Source organism: Macrobrachium rosenbergii, chromosome 45, assembly GCF_040412425.1.
Source record: "Macrobrachium rosenbergii isolate ZJJX-2024 chromosome 45, ASM4041242v1, whole genome shotgun sequence".
Taxonomy (NCBI): Eukaryota; Metazoa; Arthropoda; class Malacostraca; order Decapoda; family Palaemonidae; genus Macrobrachium; species Macrobrachium rosenbergii.
Genome location: NC_089785.1, coordinates 6,156,967 through 6,169,699, shown reverse-complemented (window position 1 = coordinate 6,169,699; position 12,733 = coordinate 6,156,967).

Sequence of the window (12,733 nt, the reverse complement as noted above, 5' to 3'; positions counted from 1 at the left end):
GTTCTCTTAATCCTGTAGTTCAGATACCCATTACTATTTAAATGTTGCTGGATCCTGTCTAGTTTTCTGCTGATGGATACTAATAATAGTAAAAGGAAAAGTAAGTTGCGGTAGGACTGACTGTATTCCCCTGCATTGGTCAAGCATCCCTCCACATTTGTGGGTACACTGTATACTAAAGTCTGGAACAGCTTTCATCTTCTGGAAATAACGTTGGGGAAGGGAAGATTTATCATGACAAAGACGTTTCCAGTAATGCTTCTTAGACACTTCACCCCCAAGCGACTTTTATATTTATCAATGATGATTGTCAGTCATTGTCGTTTCCAGACACCTCATGAATGAGTAATGTTGGCGTTAAAAAGAATATAAAAAGATTATTTTCTTCTCTAGGGATGTGTTAAATATGGCCAAGACACGTAACAGATCATTCTCTTTTGGCTGAAGATGATGGTGCACGGTACAGTCTTTTAAAAAAGGTGAACCTTTATGGGCGTCTGTATATATTTATTTAACCCTGCAAAGAACTTCATCACCTTCTTAAAACAATTGATTATTTAAACGTAAAAATACCAATCATCCTCTTTCTGTTCTCATAAATTGCTACAATCAACTTTTGCAATTCAAACTCGGTATCAGGATAATGACTTCCTTAAAATGTCATGGATAATTTTCTTTTTGACTCTCTGGCAAGGCATTGTTTCTTTCAGGTTAATCTTCTCGTGGTAAGTTGCTAATGATGCTCCCATTCTACATAGCGAAAGTGCGATCTGTTATGTAATAACTCCTCTTAGATATTATTGCCGTTGTTCTGTAGAGAAGTAATTACGTAGGGCAGGAAGGAAGTCATCTTTTCAACTTGTATACCTCGTATCATTTTCGTAAACTTGCTAAAGGAGAATACACAATAATATGTTAGTTTAAGCATCAATATTTCCCGATTAATTTATCTTAACTCTGCAAGATGTGGACATCAAATTTATATAAGAAGGAAGCTATTTAAAAGAAAATTCAGAGAAGCTTTATTGTACAAAAGTAGTTTTTGCATGCAAGGTCATAGATGCAACCCTTTCATTCCTTTTGCTCTAACTTCGCTCATACTTTTGCTTCCATCTCACACCTTTAAAACCTTTTTGCTCTCATTTTCCTTTCAGCGCTGAATGACCTCATAAATCCCTGCATTTGGCCTAAGTTTTATATTCCATTCCATTCCACCTTTAGTTTCCCATAATTCCTAGTCAAGTCTACTTATTAAGTTGATAAATTAGATTATTATTAGAATAACCCAAGATTTTCTATAAAAACCTGATTTTAAATATATCAGCATATAACAGAGAAGGAAAGCCTTTTCAATATATTTATCAAAATCACAAGAGTTTCTGGAAAAGCATCTTCAGACTTTGATCACTTATGGTAGAACCACGTTTATATCATTTACGCGATTTTAATAACCAATTAAAGATGTAAAAATCTTATGTTGAAAAGATTGCCTCTATAAATAAATATGCAAAATATTTTATAGATGAATATTAAAAACACTATGGTTCACAGATTTTTGCAAAGCAAACATACATCAACAGAAATTAGCGAAGTTCTGTTGTTTCTATCCAACATCAAATTGCCTACGTTCTAGAATTAAATTGCATTGATTTTTAATAGCTAACATGATTTCTCGACGAGAAAACTTATAGATAAATAGTATCATTCAGGAAATAAAAACCATATTTTCATTGAGTAAGTAAAATAAAAATGCAGTATGTTACGACCGCATCAATTGTCAGCGAATAAATAGGACCACATTCATAAGCTAAACATCGTCTTGTTGAGTCTTAAAGATAATTATTCTGGGGCTCTGGACAAGTTATTTTAAGGTTGGAAATCATTCCAGTTAAGTCTTTAGGGTTCGAGGAAATATTTTGTCGATGCATAAATCCGTCACACAATCCACCTCATTAATTTCGACTGTAACTGCAAAGGAAGTGACGGAGGTTTCATTATTTGCAAAACGAAAAATTGCATATTTGTCGTCTGAATAATCATTGGTTTCGCGTCTATTTGGTTTTCTGAGATTCTGCTTGAGAATAATTTCGGTCTCAAAATTGGGAAGTCCATTGTGAGCTGGAATATAAGCAAACGAATTTTGTTTTAGCGATTCCACTAATGAGATGCTCATTTTGTTCCATATTCACTGTATCGATAATGATCTATCTTTTTGTTTTTGCTACACTGGATGCATATCAGTATGTTGGAAGTGAAGTGTTGGGATACGGGGTGTTTGGACAGAAACCCAGGAAATCGAGTGAAATCTCGGAGACAATACAAGAGGAGAAAAGAAGCAAAAGTTACATGTAGGAAAATCTCAAGAAGAGTTGGAAAACGCAAAGTAGAACGTCCTAATTACTCAGCCCTAGATAGTGAGGTTGAATAAATAGCAAGAAGAGAAGGTGAGAACTTGATAAAACAGGAATACCATGCATTCAGAGGTCAGTTAAATATGGTGGATGAAAAGAAATAGAGGGAAAGGCCTTTCAGAATGAGGGAAGGGTCAACGACACCATCCGTCGATAGACAACGCTGAGCGGAACATGTTTATGAGGTCATGAGAGACATAAAGAAGGATCATTTACTGATGTACCATAAGATGAAGTGGGCGTCAATGTATCCGTGAATGAAGTCATGGGTTCTGAAGTGCAGTAAGTAATCGAAGAAACTTAAAAAAAGGAAAACATCAGACTATGATTTTATCTGGAACTGAAAGGACACCCAGTACCGGATAAGGAACAAAGCATGATAACGGATTTGGTGTTGTTATGAGTCTCAGGATTTTATCCCGAAGCCGAAACAAATTATTTACATTCAACGGTATCTTTATCAATCGGTTGCCAACAATAGACACTTTATCAATCGGTTGCCAACAATAGACAAACATTTAAGATAAAGCATAGAACTCTGGCAAGAAGATTCACTCAAGAGAGGGATAACGAAACCTAAAACAACTTTAACAGTTGATTTAGTATAACAAAAACTTACATTATACAAACAAAACATGTCCTAAATGAAACTGCTCTAGGAACAAGGCAAACACTCAGGACGAAAACTCCGCTTGTCGATATATAAAAAAAGAGAAAAACGAGCTGGTAAATATAAACTATACAAACATTACATACAAAACCCTTGAAGGGGAAGCAAAAAGTCCTAAACCAGTTTCTGGTGACTTAAGCAAAACAGAGAAATATTTACTTTATGATAAAATCATGGAACAACTGCAGAGATTTTACCACGGTGTATAAACTTTCAACAGCTTTTTTGTAAATAGTGTAAATACTGTTGATGTTGTTGATCGTATTGTTCGTTTATTGGTTCTGTTGATTTTTACAATGTTCCTGTTGTCATGAGTTTATTTATTAGTTTTGATACAGGTTTTATAGAGGAGTTTTAATTTTAATTCTTTCGGGAGACATTGAGCGGAACCGTGGGCCTGTTACTCATTACAGAAAGAAAAATTGCAAAGTACTTTACTCAGATATTCGGGGCTTAAGGTCCAATTTTCTTGATCTCCAGAGTTGTGCCCGTAACTACGATTTGATGTTTTTATCCGAGACTCTTGTAAGTAGTAACAAGTCAGAGGTTGAGTTTTTAATCCCGGGGTTTGATGGCCCTGATTTTATTTATCGTCACAACATCCCACATGCGCAAGGTATATACATTAGGTCCGGATGACCTATTTACCGTCAGTAAAATTTGGATTGTAGTTGCAATGAAGTTCTTTGTTTGAAAATTTTCTGAAAGTTTTACGGTGTTTACGTATCTGCTGTTTACCGCAATCCATACATCGACAATTCTTTATATGACTGTCTCTTGGAAAGGAGTAGTATGGCTCAGTCTCAGGATTCAAAAGCTTCATTCGTTAATTTATCACTGATGTGAACAGTATCTGACCATCACAAAGTGGTATTAAATAAATTTTTACGTGATATTTTCCGTAATTTGTAACAAATGTAATTTCCAAGAGTTGATTAATCCTCAGTCAACGCCAGATGTTTAGAAGTTGACATTCAAGAAACCATTCGTGTACAGGAAAGCACCTTTTTTTTTTATATGCAGAAAAGAATTTATAAAGGACATAGCTCAGGTATAGAGAGAAGGGAAGGAAGAGGGTTAGAAACTTAACTCAGGTGGGTGTATTAAATTCAGCCAAGCTGTCCTTCAGTTGTTTTCATAGAAGACAAGATGGCGGACCTCCGTCATGTTGAAAATAACACAAGCGAACTCTTAGTGTGTAGTATATGTTGTCCCCAAGAGTCAAAGTCTTATTTATTTCAGGATTGTATAAAGTGCAGTGAATTTATTCAGCTTTTAATTAATGTGAAAACATTACTTAAAATATATTAATTAAAACTATGATTTAATATAAATAACATAATTTAATATAAATAACATAATTTAATATAAAAGTGTAAGGCACCCTGAGAAACAGGTAAGAATAACAGAAACAGGATTTCCCGTTAATCCAGATTAGAAAAAACCGAAAATGTTGTGAAAACGTTGCCCAGACAGCGAAATTGTCAAAGTATTCATTCAATCATTAGGAATGGGTCAACAGATACCTGTTTACATAAATTCCAGTTCTCACATTTTATCGTTCATCTAAAGCTCAGAAAACGAGTGTGCTGGAAACCATTCATTATTCAGATGGCAATGAAGCAATTGACTAATCAAGAAATTTTCTTATTAGATCCAAATGATAGATGGCACCGTTACAAGTAACATCTGTGAAATCATTGGGATTGAACATATGTTTAATAAAGCACTTGCTTTCCAATTCACCCTTTTTACAATGAATTTCAATAGCGTCCTGTTGTTCGGTGGATGCTAATTATGACTGTTCAGTGCAAAGGTTCAATAGTTCTCCTTCACCGAAGAGCAAGTGCTTCGTTCTTTCTCCCAAATGAATAAATAGAGAAGAACGTCATAGAATGGGCAATGCTATTTAACACACATTATGGGGTTTTATGTGTCCAGCGTGTTTAATCTGTAGACAGGCTGTTGAATATGCAAATGAGCTGCTGATAGCCTTTTATGGAAGTATGTGAAGTGGCTAATTGTGTAGAAGCTTTTTGCACTTGATTCAGGTGTCAAAATATGAGCGTTGATGCGAATGTTAACATTAGGGAAAATACGTAATGTTTTTCAGTTGTCAGTTATAATTTAAATATATGCGAATGTTAACATTAGGGAAAGTACGTAATGTTTTTCAGTTGTCAGTTATAATTTAAATATATGGTGTCATTTTGTTAACAGTTTTTTGTTGGGCTTTTAAATATAATCCAGCCTAGTTAAATTTTGAGCTTTATGAATTTTTAAATGTTGATTTATTTATTAAATTTCGGTATGTTATTTACCGAATTATAGTTAACGATGCCTGTTTGACATTTGACTTCATTTATTGCCTCAGTGTTGGGGGAGGAGGGCGGGAAGGCGTTGACATCTGAAGAGTTCAACTGCCATATCAAAGGCACTGAAGGGAATCGAGAAGTAGCAATTAGAGAAAAAAAAGATGGGTGGGGGAGGATGTTTCAGATATTGTTTAGATGCTGGAGGAACAAAATTGTGAAGAATTCTCTTTTATAAAAGGGAATTATTAATATAGAGAAATATAAATTAAACAAATTGGTCATGATCGATTGCTGTTTCCAAATTTTCTTCGGAGGAGAGGCTTTACTCACGTAATTCTAAGGGTACATAATAAATCCACACTAAAGATACAATGTGTCATAAACACGTCAGTAACTTATCACATACATAACAAACATGTTGTAAACAAGTCAACGACTGTAAACGAAGAACGAACTTGTGGCAAATGCTCGATAATCTTATGAAACACTGGTCAGGACTACTAATATGTCATTGACTTGTATTCAACTTGTTTTGCGATGAATGTGCGATAAGTAGCCGACATGTGTTTATGAAATGTTTTACTGCAGTGGGAATGTAACATGTTTAAATTAGAGATGGGTGCCAGTCGTGGTAATCAAAGGGAAGCTGGAGGTGGGAGGTGATATTTCAGTAGTAAGAAAGGTCATGGAAATAATGATAACAGAGAATGAAGTCATCAGAAGAAAAGTGGTCTTTCGAATAAGAAACCGTCTTTGAAGCTTCAAAGGAGATCGTCACAATCTGCCAGATTTCATTAATTTTCGCTTACCAATCTCATTCTAGTTTCTGTTCTGTGATGTCTGACTATACTGGCCTTTATATTGGAATTTTGTTTAAGTATAGCAGTAGGGTACCTCAGAGTTCTAAGTCTGTGGATGAAATAAGAATTAAGAAACTAGAGAAATTTAGTCTTACGATAATAGATAAAGTTTGCGTATGTGATAAACGCATCAAAACGAACAAATATCTGATCCTTGTTTTCCAAAATCAAAATAACGCAGCATTATCGACGTATCTTTCAAACGCCAATAGATTATGTTTCCTTCACAAGATATAACAGTCATTTTATTGGCCATGAGGCCGGAGGGTGAATCATTTAATGATAAAAAATTTCCAAGCTCTGGAATGCTGTATTGGGAATTGTTTTATGTTGTAGTTTGTAGATTCTAAATTAAAAAATTTCCCGTTGGAGCCTCAATATTATGCATCATGATCGAAATATTTTTTTGGCAAATGTCAGTTAAATGGAGTAATAGTAAATAGTGCCACTCATAAATCCAATTTTTGTTTAACTTGCTTTTGTTCTGTCAGTTCCTCCTTGGCTATGAACTTCTGGTTTATGTACAGTAATGGGCCGTCAGTTTAACCATTCAGTTAACCCTGGACAGGTAACGTCAAAAACCAGTCACACTACAGGTAACCTAGTGTAAAGTTTTACACGGCGACTTTGGCCGTTAATAGCTCAGCTCCTATTTAATAAATTTTCAATCTCTTTATTGTTTTGAATAGTTCAAGGATTCTACTATCTACTGGTATATGGATAATTATACTCACATCAAAACTTAAACTCGATTTATTTAATATAAAAAAATAACTACAAAATATACATGCACTCACATTCTGGGGCCTGAGAAAACTAATGAATAAGTATATAAATATTTACCAACATTGGTGTGAAACTAGAAGAGTTGGGCTCTCTTTTGAGCCCAGAATGAGCCTCTAGGCCTAAAACTGCGGAATTTGTAAAAAATAAAAACGCAAACATTATTTTTTGAAAAAAATCAGAAAATTTTTCGTCAATTATTGGCTATTTGTTCTACCCTTAAAAGTTAATGAATTGGTCTGAAAATTTTTCAATTAATCTCCAACCCTTCAATATGATGTAAAAATATAGAAAAAGTTATACTAAAAGAAATTTAACCGTAAAAGTGGCACCATCTGATGGCACTCAAAATAGTGCCAACATAGGGTCACATTTTCTTTATGCTAGGGTCGTTTTTATATAAAACATTCTAAAATGTCTTATATATATAACAAAAACAATAACACACATTTCTAATAGTCTAACTACGATAAAAAAAACCTGTTTGGTAGCACTCAAATGAGATTTAGGAAATTTTTGTGAAATTTCTTTGTAGTCGAAATCAATAAAAAACAGTACCTCTTTGATGATTTTTTTACCCTTAAAAATTTATGAATCACTCTGAAATTTGGTATGCATGGACTACAAACATTGTAGATTATGTAAAAATATAAAAAATATTTCAAAAAATTTAACGGCAAAAAAAGTGACCACATATGCTGGCACTCAAACAGTGCTAACATAGGGTCACGTTTTGACCATATGAGCAGCCTACAACGTGTTAATTATATCTTGAGTGTTACCAAACAATGAATAAAATATTCATGAACACTTACAGAGCACTTCTCACATGTAGGTGCTGTGTTCGCCACAGGAGGTCTTTTGGCACTCCCAGTTCACAAGTTTCGTCCGGGTTTTTGGAGTTGGAAGGGCACAAGTAACACCTCTGCTTCTTGTCAGCCTTGGCTGTTGCTGCGGGTGTCGTTGGAGTTGCTGGGACCTCATGAACTTCATAAACAGTGGCGATGAGGACACGACGTCTCTTGGGAGGTACCTCTTGTTGAGGAGGCGCTGAAGTTTGGATAAGGGCGACCAAGCTGCATTGCTAGGTCGGAGGCAAACTGACGTCGGTTGATCTTGGTGTTTTCGGATTGTGGCGGTAGTGGACGTAAGCATTGTTCACTACAATGTTGATTATCCCGTACAAGATGCAGAGGGCCATCTTCGAGTCTTCCTGCTACATGTAATCGATGCACACGTCTGGTCGAACATGTCCCTCCACCCTTTGTAGCATTATAAAACATGTGGAGGTGCGTCTTCTTATTTCTCTACAGCTGAGGGCCTGTGATGAACGGTGGAGAGGATCTGTACCCTCTTCGTCGACTTCACACGTTGGCAGAGGGTAGTTTGTCCTCATAGTTGTGTGAGCAGCACTCTCCCCAACTTCAAGGTTGAACGACAGCAACTCCAGGGGCATGTAAGGCTTAGGACGTATGGTCCCAACAAGATGCATCTCCAACTTCTGCAGACTTCTGGCTAAAGGCAGGGACGTGAACCAGTTGTCTGTGGTGACAACACGCCCTTTGGCCTTGAAGGGCTTAGCCAGCTCCATGGTGAAGTACTCCCCAAAGGGAGATGCCCTTGGTGCCCCTGTCTTCTTACCACAGTAGGGGATGGCGTTGCACATCATGGAGTCAGCATCACACAGCATCACCAACTTGATACCATACCTGAAAAGAAAAGAAAGAAAGGAAAAAACATTAGTTATACAAGAAAATTTATAGATAATAAATAAATAAATAAATAAATAAATAAATAAAATAAATAGATAAATAGAATAAAAATTGAAGAAGAAAAATTTTAAATAATATTTGTTAGTACTATGAAAGAAAATTAGTTATGAAAATGGATTCGGCCTACAGTGGCACTGTTACTTACTTTGCTGGTTTGTTCCGGATGAACATCCTGAAGCTGCAACGTCCCCTGAAGGCTAACAACTGCTCATCTACAGTAACATGGGGCCCTGGAGAGTAGTTGCTACATGGCATTTGCTGATCACACTGTCCCACAGCTTCCTCATTGGGGTGAAAATATCCTTCTTCCTTCGTTCTTCGCGGTGGCACTGTCATCAAACGGAGTTTGATGAGGAAGTTGAACCTCCTCTCACTCATGATGCTCCTGTAGAAGGGCATCCTAATTGGACGGAAAACATCTCATCGGTGTTCAGGTGATTGTCCTTCCGTGCCCCTGCCATAATTAGGATGCCCAGTAGTGCCTTCAGCTCCAGGAGAGAGACATCTTGAAGGTCGGGTTTTCCTGCTTCTTGAACTTGATCCGCAAGTCCTGGATCTTGTCACACGTGTGCATGCAAACCTCTCCAAGCATGGGATCACTCAGGAAAAGGCTAAAATTTCTTCACACGTCTTGGCAAGCAACGTGTGTGGTTGAAGGCCCCAGGAAGCACTTGATCCGTGCGGATAATAGGTGGCATTGATGGGTTGGGTTTGGAGTGCCACACAGTCCTGTCCTTCCCTTTGTAAATGGCTAAGGGCATCTCCACCAATTCCTTCCTTCTGCAGGTTGAAGAGGGCCCCTTCTCCTCTTCCTACTACGTAATTCACTAGGGCTCAGTGGAGTAGAAGGGGTAGATGATGTAGAGTGTGGGTTCTGCCAAGTCGTCCCTCTCCTCATCATCTAGGTCGTCGTCCGAGCTCATGTGGGATCTGCTCCTCCAACTCCTCTTCCTGCCACGTGAGAGCGTCGTGGGTGAATCAAACACTCTGTCAGCTTCTATGACAACATCCTCATCTTCCACATCACTGAGTCTTCCTCCTCAAACAGAATTGGTCAATCTCCTCATCTTCAAGGTATTTGCGACGAGCCATTTGTCGAACCTGAAAAAATGAAAAAAATGCAAATTCAGTAAAACGGCAAAAAATCATATAAGGCGTCAGTATATACCCAATATGGTGGCAATACGTTGTAGTATAAACATTCATTGATAAATAAACAAAAAATAAACTACTTATAACGAGTAATTGATTTATGCTGAATATTCTTCGAAGAAATACCCAAAAGTAAAAAAGTCACGATTTTGGTAATGTAGTGTAAAATATTACACAAAACAATTTTTAGACGAACCTTTTTCGATGTTTTCTGCGCGGTAGACGGCGGTTTTCTTTGCCTGCCCTGACGCACCGATGCATAGACTCGCTGTTCCATGAAAATGATCTTGTTTGTTACAGATCGCCCTCGTGGAGCGAAAAAACCGTGTTTGCGTTAGCGTCGGTGTGTAAAAGTTTACACAGGTTACCTGTCCAGGTATTAAGCAAGTCCTTAAAATCACGCATGTGTAGAGAAATAAGAAAATATACATGCTTACATGAGTCCAAGTACTTACAAATTTAGCAGTTGTTTAGAAAATGCTTTCACATAATCATATCTGTCGCTTTTCTTAGATAATTGAAATCGACCCGAATTTATCTAAGGAATTAAGAAGCTTTATTTTCTTAAGCACATTGAACTTCGATATGAATGTCAAAACAAAAGCTTCTGTCTTTATTTATTTATGTAATGCCAGGTAAACTCCATTCTTTGTACTCTGAACAGAGGCGTAAACCACTCAATCCAACTCTCCCAAACGTCAGATGGTAATTAAAAATTATTAATGATTCCTCTCACCGCCGAGATTCTTTCGCGTTCCTCCTCCAAGGGATTCCTACCTGATGGATGAGGACTAAAGGATTCGGTTGTCATTGGAGCTTTTTCAGTCCAGATGTCGATCCTCCTCATGGCCCCAATTGCTCCCAATTCACGCGGTTCCCGCTCCGTTCCTGCTTCCTGAATTTTGGACGTTGCTGAAAAGTGGTCGTTTGTATGTTATGAGAGACAGAGAGAGAGAGAGAGAGAGAGAGAGAGAGAGAAGTTTTTGAGTACTGATTCTATTCATTGTCTTCCTAAACGTTCTATGGTCCATTCCAGTGTCTAAAATATAATGTGTAGCTAATTTGGGAGACAAAGGAAAGGTCTGCTGGGCTAGAGAAGGATGGCTGATGCCTTCAGAGCGAAAGATCAGTTTGTGTTTTGGTAAATAAGTGGGTTTGGGGGTTAAGTTTTTGTTATAAAATATGTGTATGTGAAAAACTGCATGTGACATATATGAACTTGGAGAATGAAAAAAATGGCATTAATGTGGAGAGCTATGTGTGAATTCAGTGTATCCATTTTTTAGTCTTTTCCTTGCCTTCATTCCCGATTCCTTTCTTCAGCCGATAGGAGTCCACAACCTAAAACTATTACTTCTTAGTGCAACTGTGGGGTTTTTCTCCAAGTTTCACCTGTAGATCCTTTATTTTCTGGATCTGTTTGTCTTGCATCACGTGCTCGTGACAGGGAGTCATTTCCAAATTGTGCCTATCCACTTAAGTGGCAGAATCCATGGAGGATTCATTGGCTAAGTGCACTAAAGGATAACCAGTTCCTTATAGTGTTCATCCCAACTAACTAAGGTCAATGACCCCTGTAACTGCCTATTGGTTTTTAACCTTGGTCATCCCTCAGTCTCCCAGAGTTGAAGCAGAAGAGGCGAAGCTCTCAACACGTCAGTCTCCTTCTCCATCATGCTGACAATGATTTAAAGGTGCTTCTTCTGAGCAAAGCTACAATTTTCGATTTTGGATCAGCCTTGACTTCATGGTGTCAGGTCTTGAATTATCAAACACAATTTACAGTTTCCAGTTTATTTATGTTCGGGCCGATGACCAAACGGCGATGATACTAACAACAAATACAGAATATGGAAAAATATCTCCAGGAGCTCCAATGGGTGAGGAGTGTATCCTTAAGGTAGATGTGGATGAACTCCAGACTTCTGAACTCCAAGGAAAAACTAAAACTCGGTTGTGGAACTTCCAGACGACAGCAACATCGCTGCTTGGTCACCGGTCTTCTAACTACTGTGATTTTGGGATACTGGCAATTCCCTCTTTTTACTCTGACAGTGGGGCGTCGACATACAAGCAGCACTTGCTCCTACTCTAAGCTTGGGGCCTTAATCGAGTTAATGTCAGCTGGTCCAGGTGAATGTTGTGCTTGCTAAGGGAGGGATGCTAATCTGTCAAGGTACAAACATAGTTCTTATATATATATATATATATATATATATATATATATATATATATATATATATATATATATATATATATATATATATATATATATATACACATATACATATACATATACTGTATGTGTGTATATGTTGTGTGTATATATATATAGATGTATATTTATATATGTATATGTATATAATGTATTATGTATATTACTAAAAGGACCTCATTCAAACTGGATACTTGATAATGTGGACTGTTTATCCAAGAAAATGTAATTTTCTGAATAAATACTCCTTTAGACACCATCCAGTTTGAATGAGGTCCTTTAGTAATTTACTAATGCACAGAACAATTTGCGTATGTGATAAAGTTAATATATATGTATATGATATATATATATAATATATATACATATATATATATATATAGAAATCATCAACACACAATCACGTGTGGAATAGAAATAAATTTCTGACTCACGTCGGATCGAACCCAGGTCTCTCAGGTGGAAAGCAAGGGCGTTATCCACTGAGCCATACATTAATCTAAAGAAGCTGGAACCTGAGAGCAACTGCACCCAAGGAATTACCTGGGCAAGATA